Source organism: Corvus kubaryi, unplaced genomic scaffold (genome assembly GCF_017639235.1).
Source record: "Corvus kubaryi isolate FWS band 111438036 unplaced genomic scaffold, C.kubaryi_AGA036_p1.0 37394, whole genome shotgun sequence".
NCBI classification, from domain to species: Eukaryota; Metazoa; Chordata; class Aves; order Passeriformes; family Corvidae; genus Corvus; species Corvus kubaryi.
Window position 1 is genome coordinate 7,245,169 of NW_024581133.1, and position 25,392 is coordinate 7,270,560.

The 25,392-nt window shown below is 44.3% G+C and overlaps 1 long non-coding RNA gene across 3 annotated transcripts in view; it reads left to right on the forward strand.

Moving 5' to 3' along the window:
• Positions 1-25,392, forward strand: part of LOC121669899 — a 213,490-nt gene that overhangs the window by 142,502 nt on the left and 45,596 nt on the right. Inside the window, exon 4 of one of the 3 annotated variants that reach the window (XR_006017928.1) lies at positions 13,624-13,746. The exons of the other annotated variants lie outside the window; for them this stretch is intronic. This is a non-coding gene — a long non-coding RNA (uncharacterized LOC121669899). The remainder of the gene's footprint in view (positions 1-13,623; positions 13,747-25,392) is intronic. 3 annotated transcript variants of the gene reach the window in all.

Consider the following 25,392-nt stretch of genomic DNA (forward strand, 5'->3'; position numbering starts at 1 on the left):
CACTGCCAGTTTATGACCTTCCAGCCCTGGACTCGTGTGCATTCTCACCAGGCTCTCAGCATGCTGGACTCCTATCAGTATCCTGGGATGTGTTTTAAATTAGTGCCTGAGGGGGGAATGGGACTGAGTCGTGCACCACATGCCCAACTCAGCTGAACTTTCTTTTTATGCTTTTTATTAAAGCTGTATATCATCAGGAGAGTGTGAAAGTCACATTAGAGAAGGGAAATCATCTCCCCAGCACCCTGGCTTGTCGGGCTATTTTGCATAATAACTTATGGAAATGAACTGGCCACTTCTAATACTTGAGGACAGGCTGGGTGAGCAAGAGCCTTCTGAGGATTTTATCACAAAACAGCCTTGTGTGGCACATCTGGTTTGTTTTAAGCATCTCTGTGTATTGGGAAGAGAGCAGCAGGGGATGGGGTGGGATAGCTTCATTTGAAATCTTTTGAGTCAACAGTTTATGATGAGAACAACGGTCTTGGGAAAACTGCAACCAGGAGACAGGGCAGCTGAGCACTTGAGCCACTAATGTGGAAATTTCTGTTGGGTTTCTTCACCTGCTTTACTTCCCTGCTGTCTCCAAAGGGCAAGTCCATGTGAATGCTGCTGTGGAGGTAGCATTTACCTTGTGGAATAGCCTGAAGAAGGCTGAAATTCAGATCAGCCCCCTTTGCTCCGGCACAGTCTCTCATTAAATATCCCTCTATGTGCAAAATCCAGCTGTATAAATCATAGCTAATTATAGAATTATTCAACTATTGCCAGGGCTTGCTTGTAACTTGGTGTAGTTGTGGTGAGCAGAAAATGGATGGAGGTTACTTCTATGGGGCAGGAGTCAAAGAAGTTCTGGGGATTTACTGCACCTGTGCCCTGGCCCAGGACTACTCAGATTGCAAAGCACAAGGTTGCCATTTGTAGCTTGAATTACACACCTGCCCTGGCACACGTTCAGGAAAAGACATTACTTGAGTCACCACCCATGTGTTTCTGGGCCTTAAATTGCATAATGAAGCAGTAATGGACTCTGGATAGCAAAGTGCTCCCTGGTCTTCAGACCTGGACTAACACCCCAAACCATGGGCAAACCTTCTGGGTGTGCAATTATAAAAATACAGTTTTTTTCTCTCTGTCAATAGGCTCATCAGAAAGCTTTCAGAATTGTTTGGCTCTTCCTTGAGAGCACAGATTTAATACTGCCAAAAATCAAATAAAATGTAAATTTCTTTTACACATAATTAAATAACAAGCAAGGAAGATTTCCCAACCAGACTAAATGCATTGGATTCTCCTTTAGTGTCCAAAGTCTCCCTGCTCTTACCAGCTGTTGTGTTTTTTTCGTGACACAGCCTTACAAACTGCTATTTTACATTGGAGATCTTAAGGAAAGAAAACAATTAATTACACCTCAGAGTTAATTGGAATCAATACTTAATGTTTTTAGCCATCAGTTAATTGCCAAATGATGTATCACTAGTTTGATGATGAAAAATAGATGGATATCTCAGGTTCTTCCTCTAGGGTGTCATTCTGTTGACGTACTAGCTGGCTCCAATATTATCCTTTCCCTGCCCCTCTGTGTTCTAATTCTCCTGCTTTAAATCCTATGTCAAAGGTTTGATAATTTGATTATCAAAATATAGTGGTAAGTTATAAAAACTGCAGGGCATAAGATGATATTTAGTTATTGGAAGATATAAGGAGTTTTAAAAGGGACCCTTGGAAAATGGTTCATGTTATTGTTCTCTTCTGATTCAGCTGATCAAGTGTTTGTTTCATTTCTAGTCCATGGAGGAAAAGGAAATATATCTTTACTTGGTTCTCACACAATCACCCAGGAGTGTCTGCAGTAATTGAGTGCCTTAAATTGCAGCTGGGAGCTCTCCTGAGGGTTTCAGAGGTGCACAGGCAGGTCAGACCCTCAGCACTTGTTGATGTCCTGCCGATTTTCTCAAATAACAATTCTCCCCGTACCCTGTAAAACTTGTAATGTGCTAAATGAGTTATGTGCTAGGCTGGCTGTGAGCACCTCCAGCTCTTGTTCCTGAGGGTCACCCCCACACAGCCACTGTGCCAAACTCTCCAGCTCGATAGGCAGCAATACAGTCTTGATCCAGCCAGCTCACAACGTGGTGTAATACACCTAAATATACCCATGCACTCAGTAGGGCTGACTCACGCAGCACAGAATATTTCCACCAATAAACACCAATAACCAGGTGCCGAGTGTTAACTGCTGCCCTTGCTCATGGCAGTGTGGACAGCCAGGCTGAGGACCAAGAGTGGCTCCGGTCGCTGGAGGTGCCCAGTGGGTCTGACTCAAGTCTGACTAAAGGAAATCAGTTGGTGTTAATGTTATATAGAAATTAACACTTAGACACATTCTGGTGGTACATTTGACACCCACAACTTTTACTTGTGGTATCCAGCATTATTTCACAGTTGGAACGGTCATTTTATAAGCATGGTAGGGACTGTAGAAAACGTTTTGTCATTTCCTTTCCACTCAGCTTCTTCCCAGAGAAACAGGCATGCACAGAGCCCTGTTTATGAAACCCACATTAATAATCAAATATGTGTGTGTAGGTGTGAGGATTGCAAATAAACACATCTTAAAACAAGATCTATCTCCCTTTCCTGAACTGGCAAGCTCCCAAATGAACTCAATTGTAAAATTCTCTCATGCTGAATTCGGATTTTTTTCATGTATAGAAGCTGATGACCTCACAAGCCCTCCACATGGAGTTAGGGGAGTGCTAAAACCCTCCAAGTATTTGGTGTGAGCGCTGAGCAAGACCCAATCCATGGGAAAGGCAGACATGGAATGGACTCTTTGCCTGCGTGCTGGTTTTCCTTATACAGTCCAAAGATGGCTGTAAATGAGTATGAAGAGCAGTGTTTTTTGTATCTGTTCTCAATTTTTCTTTCTGCAGTTGACAGCCCTTGTGCATGGCCAGTTGTTCTGTTTTCTGTCTCTGCAGTCCTGCTGTTTCTCTTGGATGGCTGTGTGAGGGTGTTTTTAGAGAAGTCCTTGAGAAACAAGAATGAAAATTAAGGAAGAGCAAGCAGTGAGGTGCTCCCTCTAGTTTACAAGTTTTCATGATGCTGTGACCCAGGGCAGCATCACCTTTTCAGTCAAGAAGCACAGAAAAAGCTCCAAGAAAATGTTTTCAGTCCTGGCTTGGGATTGACTCTAGGATGTAAGGGCACACTTCAGAGAAGGGTTCAGCTAAGAACTCGGCATTGTATTGTATTTCCCTCCTTCTTGTGGAGCCCTCATCGCTGTCGTGAAACTTTCTTGGTTATGTGACCCCTGTGGCAAAGGGACATCTTTAGGTGACCCCTTGTCAGTGCTGGCAATGAGCAGTGGCTGGGTCTGATATTTGATCTTTCAGTACATGTTTTCTACCTTGAGCTGGTTGAAATACTTGTAACTTTTTTGTTTTTAATAGAAAAATTGCATTTCTCATTGAAAAAAGCAGACCTCTAGAATATCTAGTTCTATGCACCGTGAAAAGGACTCAAATCTGAATACTGTTGGATAAAAACAAAATCAAAACAAAAGAAACTCCCTCCCTTTCTTTTCCCTATCATTATTAAAAAGAGATTAAGAAAAACCCCCATTATGAGATAAATTTAAAATAATGTGTTTTCTGAGGAGAAAATAGAATAGATGGATGACTTTCAGCCTAATTTAGTAACTGCCACTCAAGATACAACTTGGAAAGAACTTTCTAAAGCTGGAAAGTTATTCTAATGACATTTGTGACTGGAGAAGCATATGATTTTCTTTTGTGCTTTGATTAATATTCTCTATTACATTAGGCAGCTTAAAAACTGAAGGAATACTTTATCAGTGTTGTTCTGCCATTCCTTTAATGAAAACCAACCTCCTTTTGTAAAATGAAAAAGCACATTGGCCAGCGAAGGACTCTGGGCTTTTTCTGACCTGTCTGATGCAAAGCTGAATGTGGTAACTCTCCTCTGTGCAATCAGATGTGTGTCCACACAGTTAAACCCGAGGCAACACACATCTGGGAGAAGGGAGATGTGTTTCTGGGGGTGAATGTAGAACATTTCTCGATGTTTTATTCCTTTTTGCAGGAGTTGCGAAGCAGGGTGTGATCGTGTGTAAGCAACTTGGACAAAGCAAAAGAAAGGAAGAGCAAAGGAAGAGGAGGAGGTGAGAGAATTCATCAGGGAGTTTGTTTGCAGCCTGAGAGAGCAGCTAGCACAGGTCTAGGAGATGAAATAAGATTTAGCATAAGAGAAACCTGTCTCTCAATTGTATCCAAGCCCCCCAGGAGACTCAAAGGCACAGGAATCTGCACATGGGTCTCTACATCAGGAAGAGAACATGGGGTGATGAATTATTCATGGTTTAGCTACTTAGTGCTCAGGAATTTCTCTTTATTTATAGTTCAGGAGCAGTGAAAGAAAAAAAGGGATAAAAACTTGTATCACACCTGCCTTTTAATTTAGAAAGGTATTACTTGCACAGCTGTGGGCAAAGTCATCTGGACACAATGGCAGGGTTTGCAGGATGAGGTCTTGAGTCATGGCAGGATTTTATTCCATTTTTTAGGCAATCTGGAATAGGGCAGAGAAAATCTCGGGGAAAAGACAAATGTCTGGTAATTGAAAAATAGGCCCACAATTTTCCAAATATTTTTAAATTATGTGCAGCTTCAAGTCCTCAAAGAGCTGAAAAAGGGTTCTGAAAGATGCATTTGCAGGGCTCTCCAGGCATTGCCAGTGCCTTTGCTTTAATTTGGAGTAGAATTAATCTTAGTCTTCCAGGCTGATAAATGTAGAAAGTCCTCTGAGAAATCAATTGATTGTTTAGTACCCTTGCAACATCTTAATTTAGATGAGAGGAGAAGATTTGTGCTGACCAAGACAGAGTTGGCTGTAAGGGAAGAGGGCAAGGAATTATTTTCCATGTTCTTGCTAAAATAATTCCCAATGCAATGGACTTTTTGCAAAGATTCTGTCTACCTTTCCCAGCCGATTGCTATGCCCGTGAAGCCAAACTCATCCAAACTTGATCCTCTGCAAATCATGCTTTAACATATTACTTGGGAATTGAGGGCCCAAAGGTCCTACGTGGCCTGAGGAAATGGCCCTTCCAGCACCATGTGTTTTAATAATGAGGAATTTTGGAGACTAACTCCTCCTCTCCAGTTTGTAGCCAGTTATGTCTCCTGTGCTGTTGCACAGATTTGCCTGTTAGCTTAACAGCCCTTTTCCTTTGCCAGGGCTTCTTCCCTCCTGCCCTCTCTCCTACACTGCATTAATAGAAAGCAACCTCATTACTCAATCTGCTTGGGGACACATGCTCTTCAGTTTTCTATTTCTTCATTAGTAGAAAGAATCGTGGTTTAACTTCCAAAGGTATGGAACTGCTGTTCAGCCTAGAAGAGCTCTCCTGAATGAGCCAAGACTTTTATAAATTCAGGCTGCAGATATGTTCATTGTGTTTCTCTGAGGCATATTGATTGTTGCTGTGGTTAGAAATACCAGTTTTATTTTATTTTAACAGCTCCTGGGTTCATACAAGGGAGTGACATAAAATGTTCTCGGATGAAACAAGACACACTGAGTTAGAATAAACTAGTAGTTTAAATGTTCATTAACCAGACTCCCATCTTTGGTTAACAGCTGGGAAAAAGTATAGGAGTAAATGAGCTATTGGACCTGAATTTGTACCTTTTGATGGTGCTTCCCTTGGATTGCCTGCTCACTTCCTGAATCCCTGTAAAACCTAATGCAGGAAAGGTTTTGTTTTTAGCAGAGCAATGTATAACACAAGCTCTTCAAGGAGTCTGTGGCTCACGTTACCTCCCCCCTAAAACTTCTGGCACACATCTTTATTCATGTTTTCATCCCTGGTAGAACTCCCTTCATCTCTGTGTGAAAGGCAGAGATGTGAGAGGCTGGTTTTCCATTGTGGATGTAACATAACCTTACAGGTTCAGGCTTGGGCAAGAATATACATCCATGTTTATTCAAACCCTGCCTGTCTTGGAGGAAGATATCTTTGGAGGGAAGTGATCTCAGGCTTTAGGCAGCACAAAGAGGGGAGCAGTTTGACAGAAGGCAGTAGTGCTGGAAATGACCCCCCCGTACTACCCCTACACACTTCCCCAGTTGGGGAAATCAGCTTTAAGATGGGGAGTGGTTGGAAAAGTCACATCCATGTTACACAGCCCCTAAAGAGGTCTTGTGGATTCAGTGGGCAATCAAGGGGAAGGAAGGCAGATGTTCAGTCTTACCTTGCAGCAGAAGCAATCCTGAGCTTTTCTAAATTAACTGGCAAAGGCTGATCTGCCTCAGCTGATGTCAAAGTGCAGATTGGATTTTCTGAATGTTTCTGCTCAGCACAAATCAAAAGCACCGTTCCATGCCAATGCTCTCACTAAAAATGACACTTTAAAAGGTCATGGCTGTGGAGTTTGTGTGCGTTTCAATTTATCGGTCTTGTAAAACTGTTGCATTCTTCCCTTCTCCCTGCTAGACAGGCTATGGATTTGTTGTTCCTTTTATTCCTTTTCTTTTTTTGTCAATTGACTCCTAATAAGGCATTGAAAAAGTCCAAAGCAGACGACTGAACAACAGCCATTCTTGGTTCTGTTTGAACTCTGGGTTTTCTGTCTTTACTCTCTACCCTGGCTGAGAAGAAAATCCTTGAGCTGGTGCGTTGGGAACTGGGTTTTCTAGTGCTTCTGGTAGAGATTAGAGATCCACACTAGGAGTAACAGCAGAGTGACTTCAGGATCAGGACTGGGTCTTAGTCTTTGCTTACTCTCCTATGTTGAAATGTGCAGGAAAAATGCCTTGGTCCCTCGTTGCTGTCACTTGCTTTTCAAGGGGAGTTTGCTCCTGCAGGAATCCTCCCCTGGGTGTCAGCTGAAAAACCAGGTACTGCTGGAAAAGGAGGATATTTGGGTTCAGGAGGGACATCATTAAAGCACACAAGTTGTTTTGCTGTTGGGAAGGTCAAGGAAAGACATGACTTAAGGAAGGGTTGGTTTTTTCTCTGCTTTGGAATTGTTGGTTGCTGAGTGAAAGTCATTGGCTTAACTGTGGCTTTTCCTGGCAGGGGATTGAAAGCTGGGCTTGTTGCTTGAGATGCGGGTCGTGTTTCTTCCTGTCCTTTCCATCTCGGAACCACCTTTCCTGGGAACTGTGCTCTCGCTTAGGTTCAGGACAAGTGGACCTAGGTGCTGCACAAAGCTCTACAAAAGGGCTGTGTCTTCCATAAACTCATGAACACATGGGATGAAGCAAGGGCTGGAGGATAGAGGAGCATCTGGGAAAAATGTGTCTGTGAAGAGAGGCAATATCTGGCCTGCCCTGACCCCTGTGGCTCTGTGTCAGTGTACACCCACCAGGAGAAGGGCACAGCATTCACAGCATTTTAACCCCTATCTGTGTCTTTGCTAGCCCACGCAGATCAGGTTTGCTGTGCTGGGAGCAAAGGGCTTGGACCACACCCTAAGGTATGGTGCTGGGTGCCCAACAAGGTCCCTTCTTACTTCTCACTCCTTGTGCTCCAAGACACAAAAATAGCAACATGGAGAGTTAATACACGAACAACAGAGGGAAGGAGGGCAGCAAGATCACGTTTCAGGGAGATGTGAATGTGGCTGATGCTTCTCTCCCTGTTGTCTCCATGTGTTTGTGCTGTGCAGGTTGGTCAGCACGAGCCAGAGCAGCTGAACTCAAACCAAAGGCTAAATTAAACTAGGATGTCTTTGCTCTCTGGAACCCTAAATAATGTCAGGTTCCCAGATCACAACTGAAGTTTAAAGGGAGACCAAAACAGCAGTATTAAGAAGCCAAAATTTCCTTCTTGTTGGTTGTGGCTAATCCAAGGTGGACTGAGCTGGGTTCAGCTTGCCAAAGGCCTTCATCCTCAGCTGTAAAGCACTGACCAAACACCAGTCAGGGGAAGTTTCTATTTTGGTTTTAAAGGTAGGGGTAACACATGGAAAGACATCCTTTGACTTCATGAAGGATTGTTGAGGGGCAGGGAGGCAGCACCTGCCATAACTTCACTATGATGATGGGAAGGACCATTGCAACACTTCAGAGACTCAAAAGTGGATCAGATTCCTTTTCCTCGGAGGAAAGGATTAGAAGACTCTTGAATTTCCAAATACACCTGGACAAATGATGAACTGAAACAGATCTTCCCTGTTATTTTTTTTAGTAGTAAGCTAAAGAAAGCATAAAGAAGAAATACTACTGATTCCTTGTAGCAAGCCATGTAGAAAGTGTCAAAAGCTGAAGCGTTTGAAAAAGTAAAGCATGTTAATAGATGCTTTTATGCACATGCTTAGTTGTTCCTGAGCAATGCTGGGGATGTGAACTGTTGTGCTACTTACCTTCTTACCATTAGCCTGAGAAAGTACAGGTTTGGATATGTACTTCACCTGTTTAGAGAGCACTAATTCAACCTTCCTTACTCTACCCTAGGGAAACATCCATTGGTTGAGTGCTGAAAGAGGTGAAAAGAAAGCTGTGTTTAGTGTTTTGCTAGGTTTTTTTCCCCCAATCAATTCTCCAGTTGATTTGTTTGTGCAGGCCTTGGTTGGTGTTTGTGTAGAGGTGGAAGGTAAAGCCTGCAGTCAATGGCTGGATCTTCAAGCACTGAAGTGACTCCTGTGCTGGGATGTTGCGTTGTTTGCTGTTCTGAGGGGATAAATCACACTTCAGGGACAGGGACTCACGCTGAGGGAAGTCTGCAGCAAAGGTTCAGCTCTCAACAGCGTCAAGCTGAGCGTGGGAGGCTTTTGTCTCCTAATGCAGAGACCCCAGAAAACTTCCCTGCACACTGGCAAGGGTTTTGTTTTGGTTGCTTTTCCCTCTATTTATATTTTCTTTTGCCTTGCCAGATTTCATTGGTTGTTGAGGAATCATTGAGGCTTGATTGCTTGTGCTGCTCTGAGCCCCTTACTGAGAGATTAGTGGGGGCTTTCATGAGCTGTTCCCAGGGTAATATTTTGGGTGCTACACTGTGTTTTGCCTCAATGGTCCAAACTGTGCAGCTTTTAATTAATGAGAAGACTGTGTGAGGAAGACTGGCTGATAGAAAGATTGCTGGTGAGCAGTGGTCTCACAGAAGTATTTATCTATTTATATTCCTAGAGTGATGCAATTCTTAATAGCAAGACCCAGATTACCCATTTTATGTGGTGAAAAAAAGCAGGGTTTATATTTAAAATTCCCTGATGGAGCTGAAGTGAGGGAGGCAATTGGTCTGATTCCCAGGTTCTCTCCTACCCCAGAGGCAGCCTGTGCTTACGCAGCCTCTCTGCATTTACTTTGAGAAGGCAGACCAGAGGAGTTAAAACTGCAGGAACCTGAAATAATGAACTGATTTTATTAATTTGGCCAAGTGCTTGAGAATGTGGCACTGATCTCAGATGAAAAAAAAAAAAAAAGGAAAAGCAAAGAAAAGAAAATAAAAAGAAAAAACCATGTTAGCATGTTGGCAAGGGAAAAATTGGTCTGCAGAGTGGATATATTTAGCTCATATTCTCTATATTAGGACCTTCTCAGATTTTGAATCTTAATGTCTGCTTTACCAAAGAGGATAGCATCCTGCAAATCTGGATTGCAGGAAAGCAACACTTCTCCTCACTGCCAGACTATTATCACAGATGATGTTAAAAAAGAAACCTCTGATTCATCTGCAGTGGCTGCCAGGAACTCATGCAAGCCCCACAAATCATGCTGCTGGGCAGACTGCACTTCCAAAAGCAGCTATTAGGAGTGTCGGCTGTTTTCTTGCTCTCTCAGTTAAGAATCGATTGGGAAATGGCAAAGAATATTCAATGCTTTCAGAAGTTGCTTTCTGATTAATTTCTCTCTGAATCCAGCTGTCTCCCTAGGGTCTTGCTTTTAAACTTACAATGTATATTTATTTTTATAATCTGCTTTTCACCTGAAAAGAATAATAATCCCCATTTATTTTAAGCTTGGATGAACATGCACTGGATTCAGAAATTAATTTCTCCCTTCTCTTAGCAGTTAAGCTTTGAAGGATAGATCCTCAGCTGCTATAAATTGTTTAGCCTCACTGAAGGGTATTGCTTGGTGTCTTTAACCTCTGGAAGCAAATCTCAGCTTAGAAACCATATGAAAATTGATTTTACTTGTCATGTCATTATCTTCATTTGGGTAAATGGTGTAACCGATGAACTTTCAACTCAGTCCTGCGAGGCTCTGAGTGCACCCAGGGACAGGGAAAGCGCCTGCCAGTGAAGTGTTTTAGAGCCAAGGTGAGGGTGCATAGCATCCTCCAGGGAAATACTTTGTACCTCACCTTTTGGGCTCTGCTCTGGCACTGTTTCAGTTCTGCCAGACTCAGACCTTTGTATCTCAGACATCTACCCTGCAAAACTCAGGTGCTGAACTTTAAAATTCTGAGATGATTTAAAAATAACCCCTGGATTGGCTCGCATTTCACCTTCTGGCTTGAAGCTTGGAGGGATATTCTGATAACAATTAAAACTATTTTTAATTTACCAGTTCAGGTTGTAACCTAGGCTCTCAACTCCATCAAACTTTGTGTGAAGCAGCAAGAGCCCTTCTCAGGATTTAGCTCTGCATCTGGTGGATTTGAAAGAGGACAGTCCTCAGACAGCAGTTTGGGACTGAGCTACTTCTGCAGGTCTATGGAGCAGAGAGTGCACTGAGACCTTTGCCAGGGTATTTACCAGAGCAGTCAGTAATCTGTGGGGCTGATATAACCTTTGCAATTGGAAACATCTCTCTTGATAAAGGAAGAACCTCTAAAATTGGATTTGAAGGCCATTTAATAAACCAAGACAAAGAAAAAAATAAGTGAAAAGGATTTTATATTTAAGGATTTTTTTCTGGTCAGGCAGCAGCAAATGTGGAACAGGGCTCAGAGCTCTCAAAGCTGCTTCTGTAACCTGTGAAATCGTAAAAACCACATTGGAAAGGACTTTGCAAGGTTTTTTTTGCTCCATCCCTCTGGCTGCAGGCAGGATGTTGAACCTGCTGTTAGAAATTGCCGATGATGATGGTTCCATACCCTCCTCTGGCAATTTATTTTAGTGCTTTCACTGGCCCTGCCGGTCACACACTCACCCTGCTCTTAAATCATGGTGCTGCCGGTGATGGGCCCTGAGGAAGCATTTGGTGCAGGAGGGGAAAGTATCACACAGTCTGGTGTGTTATTGCAAAATGCTGCAGACATGGATAAATTGGCATCTCTGCCTAGCTCTGCCAGCTCTGGAGTTAAGGAGCTGGCCTGCCTGCCCGGCATATTGCAGGGTAATTCATTAACATCTAATGGACTCTCTCATTTCTTCCTGTCTCCTTGTGAAAAGCAAAGGGTATTTCTTTCTATTCCCCTTGCTCTCCCCATTCTCTGAAATGGTAAAGCATCTGGCTGCCTCCAAGCAAGGACAAACTACAAACACCTGGGTGTTGGGGGTTTTTTCTCCTTCCCCCTCCCTCCTGAGCTCTGCAGCTGCAGGAGAGAACGTTCTGAGGCTGTGAATGGCACCTTCTCCCTGTGGCTGCCCTTCGATCAGAAACAGCCTCTGGCTCTCGTCGCTTGATTTAAAGGGTCCTTGCTCTGATGCTGACCTGATTACCTCATGATGAAATGATGTGGGGCCACAACACCGAGGCATGATGTCATGGGCCTTGCCATGTCACTAGAAGAAATATAAGCTTCCTGGTGCTGGAACTGTATTACAAGGTGATTTTTGTTCCCTGTGTGCTGATTTAAGGGTAGGTAGTGCACTTATCCCATTCATTCCTCCCCACTGAGACCACCACGACCACTAATTCTGCTGGGAACCTCGATGCAATGTGGGTATTGGCAGCATCACAGCCATGTGGGGTGGGAGGTCTGGATGTGCCTTAAATGAGGGTGCTGGCTGTGCACAGACCCCTGCTCATCCAGCAGCTCTGTGCTGCTCCCAGACTCCTAATTAGATTGAAGCCTGAAGTCTCTGGATATCGTCCCATACCTTTATTTGAAATGATTTATCATGCCATCTAAATCAATCCCCGCAGAGAGACGTTACGAGGTTTTGTTTAAGATGCTGTACACACCCTGTCCAGTGCAGAAAATGTTCTTGGCTACATGAAAACCAAAGACTTGGAAACTGACCTTAGGAATCTTTTCCTGCCTTTTCCTGCACACCAGTCGTGCTTTCAGTGGAGAGCAGTCTGACAGGTCTTTGTCTCCTTGGATGGACACATCTCCTGAGGATGATGATTTTATCTCTCTTACCCCTATCCCCCATGAAGTGCTTGCTGTGCTCCCTACTGCTCAGAGCCTGAATCTGGCTCCGTTAGGGATCACACCAAAATCCTCAAGAGTTCAGAATTTCGGGTATAAGGCAAGAAAAGTACAATTGCACGAGGAGACACAAAGAGCCATCTCTGACGCAAAAAATACCCTGCTACAATTTATGTCTTGTGTGTTTCCCTAGTGAGCAGAGCAGGATTTTTATTCCTGAGTTCACTGGAAAAATCGGGATCTGGAATGAAAGGTGACACAATGTGCTGCCCAGGTCTATTACTGTCAGTTGTCTTGAGCTGGTAGATAATTCATGGCAAGTAATTTATATAGCACTTTTACTTATCCTGCCCTTTATCTCATCTGTGGTCAATTTGTTGGAAGTCCTTCTAATTAGAGTTGTCTTTGCCAATCACATGGTTTATTTGTATTAGCTCATTGGCTAAATGTAGCTCTTACAAGGCATTAATGATATATAACTGTTATGAGAATAGGAAGGACTCCTTTCAACTGGAAATAATTTCTGCATTATTTAAGAAAAATGGAAGTCAGATGAAAAAAGAGATTTTTTTTTTTTACCAAAATTGATTTCTTTTTAATTTCAGAGGCTTTAAAAGATCTGCTATGTAAAACTGAAGCAAAAAAAAAAAACCCTAAGTGTAGCAGAAAGCCAGTGTTTTATTCTCCAAATGCTAAAAATAAATATTGTTATTCCCCACCACTGCTACCCATTTTTCTGACTAAGTAATTTCACATTAATCCATCCAAACTTGTGAAACGTTTTGGATGGAAAAAAAAAAAATGAAAAAAAAGTCAGGTCTGTAAAATATTTCCTAGCTCTATACATGATGATAAATTTGAAAACCATTTTCCTGCAGGATAGCAACATTATCCTTAAACGCCTTTGTTCCTTCCAGGGACCTCATTTGCTGGAGTATTTGCACAAAAGGAAGCACAAAAGAGAGGTGAACAAAGGGGAAGTGGTTGAAAGATTGGAGTGAATTGGAATATCCCAGACAGCAAATGGAGGGCAAGAGGGAAAAGACAGATAACAGTGCCACCAAGCTTGTGAGTGGATCTGTTCAGCCCTCGCCTGGGCTGGGGAAAGAGCTGCTCTGATGTTTCTTTTCCCTGGTAAAATCAGATGATGAGTCGTGGGTTGGGTAAATGAGAAATACAACAGTATCTCCTTCTTGTGCTAGATATCCAGGTGAATATTGGCTCAGAGCTACAACCTTAGTGCAAATCCTGCAAAGATTTACTTCATGTCTGTTTTGTGAGCAGTAGGTTTCTGGGTGCTAACACAGGTCTTTGCCCACCGGCTCCAGGTTTCATGCAGATTCCAGCTCTTGGGAGTCCATGTGTGGCAACTGCAGGGCTAAGCTTCAAAATCACTGTGGAGGGCAGCCTTGTTTCAGTCACCTGGGGACCTGCCTGCTCAGATTATCCAGGTAATCCATGCAATGTGAGATTAGCATCCAGACCTTAAGAAAAAATTTGGGTGTGTGCTTTATTTATACTTATTTCACCGCTGATTGACTGCTCTCTACCAAAATATCCTCCAGCAGGTAACTTTGAACCTGATTTTCTTCTCTTCATTTCTGCCATGCTTAATAATTTAATCTCAGAGGGAGTTTTGCCTCAGCAAAGTGTGTGGGGGACCAACACTGCCCGCCCGAATTGCAGTTATGCAGACCTGCCTGCTAGGGAGGAAAGCTGAGTATTTTCCCCTCTGCAGCATCCTCCTGCCACCTGGTCCCACTGTTCCAGACAAAACCCTTTGACACGTGCCTGTGCTTTTCATTCTGGGAACTGACTGCTTTCCCCTCTCCTCCCCCCTCCCCACCTCGCCTTCATTTCTCTCTCTGCTGAATGTCAGAGTATATTGAAGAAGCAGCATTTTATTATTTATTTTTAATGCTCTTTGGCATAAATATTCTGTGGGGCACAGACAGCGCCGCATCGATCCTGGAGTGGTTGGGCGGCAGGGCCATTCACGCCCTGAATTTAATTTGCCAAATTGATCTATGGAGATGAAGACAGGTTGCAAAAGACAAACAGCTCTCTGTGCTCTGCTCTGCCATTTCCTGGCCCTCAGAGCAAGAGGGAAACCGAAGTTACCGTGAAGATGTTGACTAGTTTTAGGTTTTGCATAAGCAACAGCTTTAGAAAAACTAGATGTGAAATTCAGACTCACTTGGGAGGAAGCCAGGTCTGGGTTTGGATTTGGGTTCTGGCTAGCCACAAATCTCAGCTGTAACTTCAGGCCTCTAGTAGGTTTGGCAGTGTTTTGTATTGTTTGTTTATTAGGACACAAGGAGTCACATTCATCCATGCTGGTTTTTATTTAAGTTGGTTAAAAACCTCCAAGGGTTCTCTTCACTTTCCCTTCTCCAGTAAGCTGACTGTGGGGCAATCCAGTGCAGTAACAATCATCTCTGCCAGCAGAGAATGCAACCCTGTAGTTGGAACTGCTTCTTAGTTATGGAAAAGAGAGGGGAGAAATTTTATGTGTGAAGCCTAATCCAGCTCCTATCTGTGACAGGGGGAATCTTCAGCCTTGGTCTGTAGAACAGGCTCTGCCTGCAAGTACTCACCCCAAGGGACAGATGCATTTGGAGCCTTATCTAAATTCTTCAGTCATATTGTGCCTTCAAAAAGGGGTGCAAAAATCTTTGCCGTGCAGGCTTCCTACTGAGATTTCTCCCAACCCTTCCTCCAGCGCTGCTGGGGCAGGGGGGACACTCCCTGCGACTTGCTGTGGCCACTGCTGCTGCCAGCTGGAGCTCAAGGACAACAGAGCATGAAGAGGAATAAATGGGATTTGGGGGTAGCATGGCTGGTGGGTTTTGTTTCACATGTGTACACGCTGGGAATATCTGAACCGTTCAAGCAACTCTAACAAACTTTACTTGGAAGCTCTGAGACATTGGATGGCGTTTTCTCACTTTTAAGGTGCTTTCTACCAAACACAGCCCATAATCAAATATGACAAGATCATCCCAAAAGCAGAGAGATACTTGGAGCTTAGTCTAAACCTCACCTGCTTTTCTCGTAAAGTGCTGTTGGATTTATTTCTTTAGGCCCAGGCAGGGTCACTGTGAGCTCTTCTCCCTTTCCTTTGTGCCAGCTTTTATTCTTCTTCTAAGTAATAAATAACCTTATAAAGATTCTTTTAGCCATGGGTTAAACAGTGCAAAGAAGACTGAAGTTACCAGTGCCTGACTTTGTTCTTCTAAATCTGGTGAGCATGTGGAATAGTCTAATGTTCCTTGTCTTCCAGTATTCAGTGCTACTTTCTAGTTTTTCCTTTGAGTGATGCTCCCCAGTAATCATAGGGAAAGTTCCTGAATTTTGAAAAAAAAATTATATCTCAGAAATATTCTTTTTCTCACACATTTTTACATGTGTCAGTATCAAATTTGTGTCAGCACACATTTTTTGCAGGAATGTTTGTCATAGGTCTCTCTCTGGGAATATGCAGCACACTCTAGGAAGTCTGCCCAGTGCACAGCTCTTAGTCTGAAACAGGGAAAATAAAAGCAACTTGCTTGTTTCACTCACCACCAAATTTTGTTTGAAAGTGCCTAATACAGAGTTTTCCTGTTACAGCACTAAGAAAACAGTAGGGGAAACTGTAAAATGGAGTAAATGAAGTAGGAAAACGGAGTTAGAAACCCCCTTTTCCTGGGCATGTCTTGCACCAGCAGTTCTGGGGCTCTGCTCCCAGGGCTCTCTTTTTAAAACACAGACACAGTGACCTGCACAAAATCTGTCTTCCATCCTGCTCTGGTCAAATGCATGTCCCAGTGGCCAGAAATAGCTTTGTAGCAGTCGCACAAACCCAAATGAGTCACAAGCTGTAAAAACAACATCGTTGTGGAGGTGAACTTGACACACATCACAGCCTCTCCCGGTGCCAATCAGATAGGTTTCACACCTCATGGATCCTCGTCCTTTATCACTCCTGCCATCGTTTCAGCTACACTGAAAGGGCAGAAAAGCGAAAACAAACTGTTACACTTGGCCTAACACACATCTCTACTTTCAATTACTCCTCTGTAAACAGATTACAAGTGCAGCCATCTCGAATGGCTCTGGCCGCAGCCCCTGGTTGCTCAGAAGCTGCCTGCACCTGCCTGCTCATCCTCCCTGCAGAACCTAATTGCATTTCACCTCACCTCTTTTGTTTCCACCCTCCCTTTTGTTAGAGTTATTTACACTCTTGTTTAATGTCAGTGAAAACCTTCAAGGAGGAATGTGAGATGCACTGACAGGTGCCAGTCACTATTTTTCAAGAATACATAAAATCATTCTTTCTTTCCAACGTCTTTATTTCAGAGTTTTCCACTCAGGTCAGGTGAGGATTACATTTCATGCTTGACGTTATCTGGCCCATCACTGTTTGAGTAACGAAGCCCACCACGGCCATGGCTTGCCTTGGTGTCAGTGGCCCATGAAGCAATGGCTATTTGTCCTTCAGCACCACCTCCGAGTCATCTCCTGCCGTGATTTACAATGAACTCCTGTTCCTACAGTGGCAACTGGATGTGTGGCAGGTTGTGAGTCTTGCTGCCCACCACCTTATTACTCTTCTGAATTTTGCAAGCAGCAGATCTGTGATGAAGTGCCTTCATCTGTTGTTACATCATCTTTCATTTCTGTGGCCTGTGCTGTCTGACAGAGGGATGCCTTTTTTTAATGTGTCTACACAGTGTCTCCAGATTTGTTATCAAGATGCCTCAATAAATAGGGCATAAAGAACACCATATTTTAGCAGTCGTGCCAGTAGCTGAAATTGTCTGAGGTTATAAATGGTTTTTGCCCAACTTAAAATAAGTTTTACTTTGGTGGCTCGGAAGGGAGGTGCATGTTTTGCCTGAAGGCTGCTGAATTAGTCCTTGGGAGAAGGCAGCATTTTCTGAAACATAAGCTCTCTGCCTCATCTCTGTCCTCCTGAACTCTGGGACAACATTCCTGTAGCTTTCCATGGAGCTGAATCAAGTCCTTATCATGCAGGAGTTGCTGACCCTTCTCCAACACCAAGAGGCCTTATTAGTGCATTCAGACATGATAAAGATTTTGATTTATTCATCAAAATTTTTCCAGCAGCAAATAGAAGTGCATCCCCCTGTTTCACACTAGTATGCCTGTACAATCACCCCTGCTGCTTAGATGAGGGGCTGATTTCCATGCCAGAAATCCTGCTTTGTGCCAGATTCCTTTATTCTTCTTGGAACTTTGAAGATATAATATGATGCTAATTAATTCCTTTCTCAAGAAGAGAATAATTGCAAGTATTGGAAGCAACTTCATCAATGTGGGGAATGAAGGCAAATAGATGCTCTTTTTATTTTTTCTTTTCTTCTTTTTTTATTTCCCTTTTGATGCCAAAACCCACAAATTGATCTGACTTGTGGGTTCTGTCATTAACCCACTGGGAACTGGAACTGGCTGCCACTGGTGCCACTCACTGGGATTTTCCTACTGAGACAGAAGCAAATGTTCATTAGTGGAAGACATTAATTAATTTTTGCTCAACAGGAGTTTCTTGGCCATGTGAGGTGTGGAGTTGGACTTCTGTGGTTCCTCTGTGAATCTTGGGGGGAGGCGGTAGAATGGCTGCAACACAAATTTTCTGTTCTTTATGGATCCTCCCCTGGGAATCCCCTGACCTTTTATATGCCTGATTTATATAATTCTCACAGAGGATAGACTAAAGGGGGGGGTATTATCAGCCAATTAAAAGGTTCCCTCCTGAGGAGGGTGGAAAATAGCAGACGGATGATCTATTTTTTATACAACATCAATTACCATTCTGTTGCTGGATGTTGCACTGAGGAAGATCTGTGCTGTCACGTGCCTCTCCCAGTCTGAAACTCTGGGAAGAGAAACCCTGTGGTGGATTCCTAAAGATGTGTGGGTAATTAAATACTTGATGGGTGTGAAATGGACCTTTATGACAAATCAACCATCAAAACTGCATTGGCTATATCCTTATTTGCCCCTAGCTGTTCCCTTCCAATTGAAATCTGGGTCTAGATGAATAAGTAAATAATGTTTAAAGCCAAGGGCTGTTATTTTATTGCTCTTTTCTAGGAATCTCCCCGCTCACACCCACACTACACAATCTCTATGGTATTTACTCACAGCTCCATCTGATCTGCCTCTTACTTCCCTACTTCCAGCTGCTCTTTGCACCCAGTATGCTGCCAGTTATCTTCAAAAGGGAATGTGTCAGTGTGTACTCATGAAGATAGGCAGTGCCACAGTATTTACATCAGGGTTTTGGTTACACGTGTCAGATGGGAAATAAAAGATGCTACAAATGGGAAACAGTTGCTGCAGGCTCCAGGGTGTTAAGTAAAATAGTCTGTAAAGCATCTTGTGAAGACGGAAAATTTTGCCTTTCACGGATAAAACTGGATGTTTCTGAGGTTTCTAGGTAATTCTAGTTCAGAGAAATTGTTGAAGAGGGAGATTTCTACCATAGCATGTGGAGATTGTTGATCCATGACTGTAGACCTGGAAGAGAAGACAAGAAAACAGTACAGAGAAGGAGTGAGGCAGGACTGGAGCGAATCTGAGCATGGCAACTGGGAGCTTGGTCCCAGGGTACAGCTTCAGGGAATGGCTGCCTTAGGCTGTAGGAAGGACCTGTCCTTCCAGACAGACACTAACATGCTAGAGGTGGTCTGCTCTTCGACTTGAGATGCTGCTGGGTGTCTTTTGAGGCTCATTTTCCCCTGAGGTCCTGGGAACTCTCTCTGCTACCTGCTTGTCCCTTCATCTTAAACTGCTTTTCAGAACAGGATCCAACTATCATGGCTTCCACCCACCCTGGTCCTGATGTCAACATCAGAGCTATTTTACCACCATTCCTGTCATGCCCCAATCCTATCCCAAGGGCTGTGGGTGAGTTTGGACACCTCCACAGAAGCTGATATGTTCATTTAACTCCACACTGGGGCAAGGACACTGCCCACATGTGCTGTCAGAAGCAGTGCAGTGTTCTGCATCTCAAACAGACCAGGGCTGGAGGGTTTGTAAGGCTGTGGCTGGGGCAGGGTCTCCAGTGCAGATGCATCCTGTGGGATGAAAGCTCCCATCACACTGCCCTTTTAACACGTCTGCCTCACCCCAGTGGTGCTCATTAGTTCATGTCCAGTCAGTCCTTGGCTAATCCGTCAATGCCAGTCGTGATGGATGTGCTTGTGAGGAAGGGTGTTGGTGCCTGGGAGCTGCTGAGTGTTCAGAATCCAGGTGGGACAAAAATTCATCCCATCATTCACTGACCTCAGTGGTGCCAATTCAGCAGCAATGGTGTCAGGTAGCTGTGGAAAGCAGCACAACTTCAGTCCTGAGTTTATTTCCCAAGTCCAGCATGGTCCAGTCAACATCAATCAGGTCAACAGATGCTTCTCAAGGTCCTTCTCCAGTCTGTGCTCCTTGCTGGATATTTCATTTTGGTTGCTCATGAGTCAATAGCCCAGGGCGATCCCAGGTCCAAGGCCACCCTCTGACTGCTGACCCAGGGCTTTCCCATTAAGGGCTGTCTGCAGTGATGTGCTACAGTTGCTAAAACTCATTTCGAGGAAGCCAGTCCACCTGCCACACAGAGATCCCACCTTAGACCCTGAAAGACATGTGGGTGCTCTGGTGCAGCTTTTTGCCCAGGTTAGCTGCCACTGATGGGCCACTTCATGGGCCACAGTGTGGCATGGGTGTAGTGTCTACAACTCAAACCCTGTGTTTGGTTTTGGGTACCCCACTACAAGTCACTGAGGTGCTGGAGTGTCCAGAGAAGGACAGCAGGGCTGGGGAAGGGTCTGGAGCACAAGTCTGGTGAGGAGCAGCTGGGAGGGCTCAGCCTGAAGTAAAGGAGGCTCGTGGGGGACCTTCTCCCTTTCTGTGACTACCTTACAGGAGGGTGTAGCCAGGTGGGGGTCGGTCTCTTCTCCCAGATAGCAAGTGACAGGACAAGAGGAAATGATCTCAAGTTCTGCCTGTGGAGGTTTCTATTGGATATTACGAAAAATTTTTTCACTGGAAGAGTGGTAAAGCATTGAAACAGGCTTCACAGGGAACTGGTGGAGTCACCATCTTTGGAAGCATTTAAAAAATGTGTAGATGTGGTATTTAGGGATGTGTTTTAGTGGTAGACCTGGCAGTGATGGGCTAATGGCTGGACTAGATGATCTTACAGGTCTTTTCCAGCTCTAATGATTCTGATTCTAGTGAAGACCTTTGTGCGAGCATGAGCGAGACAAGAGCACTCCCAGACCCTGCACCTCACTCACACATTCCCCTCTCAGTCATGCCCAGACAGGCAGATTCAAAGGTGTCTGGTTCTTCAGCAGCCCAGCAGCTCAGCTCTCTCCCACGTGTGCAGCAGGACCCAGCACTGGGGCTGTGGTGTGGGGGGGATCACAGACTCCTCTGCTCCTCCTGGGGCAGGTGACAGCCCAGGCCACAAAACCCACCACTGTTTGCTCACAGGGAGAAAGACCAGCTTGCAAGATAAGGTCCTGCTAGGCCTTGGTGATATGATGAGGGTGAGGTGTGACAGCCAGAGGGACTGCAAACATCTCTGTGTGCTGCTCCGGGTGCCAGGCTGCTACATCCCAGCAGCACAGTGCTGACAGCTGGAACCTCTACAGAGAGGAAGCAATCACCACGAATGACCTGAAGGCAGACAAATAAAGCTCTTTTTGAGTCCCTGGTATGTTCCACAGAGGAATCTGTATAGGAAAACCAAATGGGAAATCCCAAGTCCTTTTTTATTGCTGTGCTGCAGAGGAGAACGTGGTACTGACCCCTGATGAGTCAGTTTAGCTTTGTGCAGTGGGGGCAGAGGTGTTTGGGGATTTGGGGAGAGAGAAAATGTGCAATAGTAGTGAGGGATACCTCGTTTAGGGTGCACATGGAGTAACATGGGCAGCAGGTGGCAAACTGAAGATGCAATATCTTGGAACAGAACTAGCAAAATATATTTGCTGCACTTAAAGTCTCAAGATGCTGTGCTGTCACAAACCTGTAAAGTGCATCGTGCTGTGATCTGGGAGATCATGTTTCACTTCTTTAATGTATACAATCGTTCAATCCTTTACAGCCTCACTGATGCTGCCCATCCTGCTCTTTGGTGTTAAATTTCAGGTCACACACTTACTGGTAAATGTTCCAGCACTGAGGTCTTCAGGCCTGTGCTCTGCATCTTAGACACTGACTCACCTTTGGAATATGCCTTGGGTTTGTTAGCAAAGCCATGGATTTGACCACTGTGATGGACATCCAGCAGAGGGAAGGGGAAGGAGAGCAATTTCCTCATTTCAACACAGGGCTGAGCACTTGCATAGTTTTACATTCCTTAAAGACTTCCGAGGAATGATCTTACAACAACAGAAATTTTCCAATTGGCTCAGATAGTCCTTTCCCTTGCAACTATAACTAGGAGGACAAGATTTTGAAAGAGTCACAATTCATGGAGAATAATTAACACCCTTTCCTCTGTGTGCCTGCCTGTACCTTCTGAACTGAGACCCTGAGAGATCTCTGAGTTCAAGAATATCAGCATGTTGGGGAAAAATTAATTTTGAGACCAAAGAGAGGAAGACAGGATGTAAAGGAGGTGGAAGGGAAACCTGAAGTGATGGGAGTTTTCAAGAAATCCAGATGCTCTCGAGCTGAAATCATAAGAAATAATCACTTAATATCTGGGTAATTTGAAAAACAGATGACAAGGATGGTAGAAAACAGCTGTTCCAAGGAGTCTAACCAGGTTATTTCTCAGAGAGAAGAAAAAAATGTCCTGTCAACCAAAAGGAAGGTTTAACTCCTCATGTTCTTGTGAACCCCTATTGCACTGTAATGACACTTGCATATTCTAAGGCTGTTTTCTTGTTCCTTGGGACAACATAGATCCTACTTTTTTCCATTCATCTCTCACCACAGCCAGACCCCCATTTCCCTTATTAATTATCACTGGAGCTCAACATAAGTGCAGCTTTCACACCAACAGCCCCATCTATCCTCCATTTCCTTCCATTTCCCTTAACCGTGCCAGTTCAGTTTACTGTGTTTGGCTTCTCTTGACATGAGATTTTCAACTTGCTCCATACAGTTTACTCATCTGTTCTCACCCTATAAAATTTCCTAGAGTAGGAGAAATTTGGAGGGTTCTGGGGCATCCTTTCACAGCAGAGCATTCCTTGCTGAACTTGAACATCCTTACTCCCCAGATCCAGAGCTTTATTTTTCTTTTGCTTTGTTTGTATTACTTTAAATCATGAGGAATCCCAATAAATTAATTGTGAATCGTGAGTGAAAATTTGGTATGGGAGAAAACAGCTTCATGTCCTTTTATTGTTTAAAGTGGAGCATTCCCAGTGGGTAAATATCCTGTAGTACCACTGTGGAAGAGCAAATATATGAAAAACCACTTAGTACCACTAAGGATCCTAATGTAGTTAAAACATTAATCTTGCTGCAGCTGTTGTCAAAACTGTCATAGGGCTTAAGGTGGTTCCCTACAGCTCCTCAGGAAAGAACAGCACGAGTGTTTCATACGATCTTAACAGGAGGAAACTGGATCCGGGGCATTTTTCATTTAGATGTACAGACAGACATGTGCTTCCTCCCCAGGATTCCTGTAGCCTGTTCTCATCTGCACAGTATCTGTGAGAGCCTGGACAAGCCCGGGGCTGGAGGCTGGAGAGGGCAGGTGGTGGGAGCTGCTGGGGACGCTAAGCTGTAGGATTTTGTCAGGATGTTTGCAGAAAATGGGAAAAAGTCCCATGAGAAGTGGCCACAAATTTCTTACAGGATGCTCGAATGTTGCTGGGAGCAGCAACAGATGTGTCCTGTTGAACTGCTACCTTCAGTCCTTTGTGTTGGGGTTTTTCTTTCCTCCAGGATCCTTCTTTTGGGCTGATCCACAGCAATCAATATGTCCCCCACATTTACCTTTTGCAGCCCTCTCTGCCTGGTGTTTTAGCATCAGTCCAACTTCCATTTCAGCTCCAATTAATAATAATTTATAGGGGGAAGAACAGGGAGGAAAGGCCAGTTTCTTGATTGAAAGAATTGAAAAGTTCTACATTGAGTCATGCCAGCATTGAAAGCTCTCAGGATTTTCAGGAAAATCTCAAAATTTTGGGCCTGGCACCAAGGAGAGGGCAGCCCAGCTGGGTGCAAGACCCAGAGATGGTTCAAATCTCAATCTGTGAATGCTGAGGAGAGAGGAGGACCCTGTTTTTTCCTCATATGTCAACCCTTGGCATGTCAGATGGTGAACATGGTGGGATCACCTGCAGATCTGCTCTGGAAGGAACAGAGGGACTTGCATCTTATTTTTGGAGGTTTCTGTTGTCTGTGGCTGTGGAGCAGTAAAACTCCTTTGTGTGGTGTCCTGGCATCAGTAAGACCCTGCTAGTTGTGTGTTAAACTCTTTGTTCATAGAGAGAAGAGTTTCCCTTGGGCTGAGGGAGGCTGTAAGGGGCTTCTGTGGACCAGGCAGGACAGGATGATGTAGAAACAAGTTTTGTAAATGATCTCTTGTGGTAAATGTCTTGGCTCTGTGACAGATCTGTGATACCCAGCTGTGACCATCCATTGTGCTGTACCCTACACTCAACTGCACACTGCACACTTGCTGATTTATTGTGGCCCTCTTCTCCAACCCCTGGAACCCCAAATCCTGCCGTGGAGGTGCCCCCATTTCTGACTGGATTCATTTTATTTGATGCGTGATCACAAATACGGCTTTTCAGCAAAGCTGCACGTGCCTTTTAGCTGGGAACACAAAGCCAGCGCTTCAGCATGGGAAAATTAACCTGTGTGTTTTCCATCTGAATAAAAGCCTGTGTCACTGGGGCTGGAAGGTGAGGCTGTGCCACTGCAAGCATTCAGGTTAGTGTGTCCTTCATGGAGGCCTTCTTTCAGCTGGAGGTCACTGCTGCGAGCTGGGACACTGCAAATGAGTGCCACCCAAAATTAAACAGCTGAAGCTTCCAGTTCTGCCCAAGAAATATCAGTTTGAGGCAGCTGAAGTCAGATATTCAGAGCAACTCCTGTCATCATCTTAATTACAGGCTGAGCTCGGGGTTGTTTGTTGATGTGAGGTCGGGTGGGCACCACAGACTCCTGCAAGCATGAGCTGAAGCACTGCAGCTGACTGTCACCCCCGTGCTGCCCTGGGAGCCTTTGCCGTTCTTTGTGTGCACAGAGCCTTGGCCACATGCCTGGCACGGCACCAGCAGACCGGTCCTATTTCTATTTGTTGGTAGATCTCCCTCATATGTGATACCTTGATTAACATACATTGATTTCTCCTCTTTCTGCTGGTGGAAAGGGTGCTCTGAGCAGCAGCCTGGTGTCTCTGGGAGGGGTTTCTGCGTTGCATTTAAAACCCTCAGCATGAACCGGCGCTAAGCACAACATATATTTCAGGACTTGCTTTTCCCTGACACTTAGTGGCTTTAAATGGCAAAATATTTTTGCAAAGACAAATTGCTCTGCAGGTACCATGCTGAGCTGCTGGAAAGGTTCCAGATGCCCAGAGGGATTCGAATGACTCCCTGCATCCCTGACAACAAGGCGAGATGACTCCGAGTGTTTATTTTCCACATATGAAAATTAGAGGAATGTGGAATTTTGACAACAAATTGCAGCACTGTTTCAAATGCAAGGCAGTCACGCTGCTGAAAGGCTCAGGGGTTCACAACACCTCAGCTCTCCTAGCACCAGACACTGAGTAATTTTTGTTTTAAGAGCAGCAAAATTAAGACCATTTTCAATATGCACAGGCTGTTTCTGAGTAAGAAACAGCTAAAGCAGGACCATTCCCCAGCAAATATCCTCTGTGCCAATATGATGAAATTTGAATGGACCTGTGACTCTGCCTCAGGACAAGCCATTAGATTATCAAACTGAAGAAGAATTTTATATTATAGGTTGCTTGGAAACACAGATAAAAATCTGTCCCTGGCCTCTTTTGCCTGGCTGCAATCCCCAGTGCTCCCAGTTTGTGAAAACGCAGGGGGTGTCTGCAGTACCGCAAACCTGGCAGTGGAAAACCAGTATTCTCCAGTTTCTCACAC